The following is a 3,077-nucleotide window of genomic DNA, read 5'->3' on the forward strand; positions in this document are numbered from 1 at the left end:
CCTCAATAGCAAAATTCCAGCAAGGATAATATAAAGAAGGAAAATCCTAGATCATTCTCACTTACGAATATAGATATAAAAATCCCAAACAAAACTTTGGCAAATGAAATAGTGCACTATCACCAAGTTAGTTTTATTCCAGGAATGGAGAATTAAATTAATATTAGAAAATCAAATCATACAATTCATTGCATTTACAAATTGAAAGAAAGACAAAAGAAACCATATGATCATCTCAATAGATACAGGAAAAACATTAAAATATCAATATTCATCTTTAAAAATTCTTAGCAAACTGAAAATAGAAGCAAATTATTTAATCTGATAATCTCTTAGATTGAACCATATGCAATTATTATTTTTGTCCCATGCAAAATGGTGGAATATTGGCAATATCATATGGTTCATCCTAGTTTAAAAAATATAATGAGCATCATACTTAGTGTGAAACACTGGAAACTTTGCATCAATATAATCATGCTTGCTACCACAACTTCAATTTAATGTTTTGTCAGAGATTCTGGATTGCTAATTAAGTCACAAGGATATATAAAAGGTATAAGGTTAGGATGGAATACACTAAATTGTTACCATATTACTGTATTCCATCATTATGCATCGAGAAAGTAAAAAAGAATCTATAAGGCATTTTTAGAAATAATATGAAAATTTAGCAAGCTTGCTAGATACAAAATCAATACACACAAATTAATTGTAACAAACATTAGAAAATGAAAAAAATTTAAAATGATACCATTTCGTAATAGCATCCAATATATTATACAGGAATCGTTCTAACAGGAAATGTGGGTGTTCTGCAATGAGACCCCTAGGGCTGGGGAGGCACCAGCTGTGTAGGGAGGAGACCGAGGTCCCTCTACACCTGTGTCTGGCAGAACTGGCATGAGACAAGAGACAGTCCTTCCCTGCTGCTGGGATAATCAAGTTTTGGCTGAACCTTTGAGCACACACCTACTGAGAGAGCGAGGGGCCAGAATACACAGACTGTAGTGTTGGGATAGATTAATAAGGAACTTTGTGATTTGGCCCCTGACCAGCACAATGTTCTGCAGCTCCAGCTGGGGTATGTTTCATTGGTGAGCCACAATTACGGGACCTAATGACAGCGCACGTCAAGACGGTATGTTCTTTTAAAATTTAATTTAGTTTATTTATTTGAGAGAGAGAGAGAGTTAGAGAGAGCACAAGTGGAGGGGGGTGAGGGGCAGAGGGAGAGGGAGAAGCAGACTCCCTGCTGAGCAGGGAGCCCATCGAGGCTCCATCCCCGGACTCCGAGCCGAAGGCAGACATTTAACTGATTGAACCTCCCAGGTCCCCAAAGTGGTATGTTCTTTTGACAGTTCATTTTCCTACACACTACCTCTTCAAACCACCTAACATTGCATTTACAAGAATTTATCATCTGAATAATAATAGTAATGATAGCATTTGTCTCGATACTCTAAGGTCAATATTCTTACTTTTATCCATCTGTTCCCTGTTGTGTGATTGATCCAAACCCAGATGACCCCCTAGTGCCAGAGACCGCACGGATCTACAACATGGACGGAGAGAAGTACAACAACAGAGTATTTCATATCTCGGGAGTGGACTCAGGTGTATGCCATGTGACGCTACCTGCATTATAGCTGGAGTGAACTTTAAGTTACTCTCCCTTTTTTGCTTTTCTTATCTGGCTGCTTCTCCATCAGACCTCACTTAAAAAAATTTTTTTTTACTGTGATATGTTCGTTACCATACTGTACATCATTGGTTTTTGATGCAGAGTTCCATGATTCATTGTTTGCGTATAACAATGCTCCATGCGATACGTGTTTTGTTTACCTCCCTCTGTTCATTCACATGCTCATCTGAGAAGACTTAGGTTCTTCCAGCCTCTGACAATAGCTGCTTTAGGAAACCATGAAGTAGTGACAAGAACACAGGATTCAGAATTGTTTTAAAAATGGAGCATGTGTATTAGGTGGCACTAACTTGGTTATGAGACTCAAACCATTCTTCAGGACTCTCACATGCTGAAGGAACCATCTGAGGGAAAGGGGCTTACTCAGTTGTCACATCAAAGGAAGCCACATTTTTCTAGCATCGGTTCTTGTTTAAGCTTTCCACTGTTAGGGATTTGAAGCTATAAAATGTACTTTATGCTCATAACTGATGTGGCTGGAGAACTGGTATTGAATTTATAGCATCAGCAGAACAGAAAGTGTGATGTATTTTAAGCATGTCTGAAGGAATGATCTGTTGTTGTTCTACAGAGAATAGAAATTGGAAGTCAGACACCCTTTCCAAAATAGGGTCTCAAACATTTTGTAATTTTCATGTAAATTGTTAAAAGGCTTGGAGCTATGAGTTTATCTTCCAGTACACTGTTTAATATAACACTAAGTGACAACCAGCTGTCAGTGGGGTTAGTGGTTGACTAATAGCTCTGCTAGTAACTGACTTTTCTTCAATAAAGTTACACCCCCTGTGCCACCCCCCACCCAAAAAAGAGTACCAACAACCAAGCTTTATTCAATAACATAGAAGACCTAAATGAATGAAAAGGTGTATCTTGCTCATTGATGGAAAGATGATATTGTCCAGATATGTATGATATTGCCAAGAGATATATATTTAGACATCTATCAAGATAAAACATTTCAGGGGCGCCTGGGTGGCACAGCAGTTAAGCGTCTGCCTTCAGCTCAGGGCGTGATCCCGGCATTATGGGATCGAGCCCCACATCAGGCTCCTCTGCTATGAGCCTGCTTCTTCCTCTCCCACTCCCCCTGCTTGTGTTCCCTCTCTCACTGGCTGTCTCTATCTCTGTCAAATAAATAAATAAATAAAAATCTTTAAAAAAAAGATATAAACATTTCAGTTCCTAATTGATAGTGCAATTCCAGTGAAAATGCTAGAAAGTGTGTGTGTGCTGAACTTAACAAAGCTATTCTAAACTTTTCATGTCAATGAAAAAGGCCAAGCATAGCCAAGAAGAGAATAAGGTGGGATCACTTGTTTTATCATGTAGAACTTATAATAGAGCTGTACTTCTTAAGATAATGGTTATTAGT

General features: G+C 38.2%; 1 pseudogene; it reads left to right on the forward strand.

Moving 5' to 3' along the window:
• Positions 1-1,013: 1,013 nt before the first annotated feature.
• On the forward strand, positions 1,014-1,632 carry LOC109488699 (annotated as a pseudogene).
• The last annotated feature ends 1,445 nt before the right edge of the window (positions 1,633-3,077 follow it).

The sequence above is a fragment of the Ailuropoda melanoleuca genome, chromosome 13, assembly GCF_002007445.2.
Source record: "Ailuropoda melanoleuca isolate Jingjing chromosome 13, ASM200744v2, whole genome shotgun sequence".
In the NCBI taxonomy this organism is placed as follows: Eukaryota; Metazoa; Chordata; class Mammalia; order Carnivora; family Ursidae; genus Ailuropoda; species Ailuropoda melanoleuca.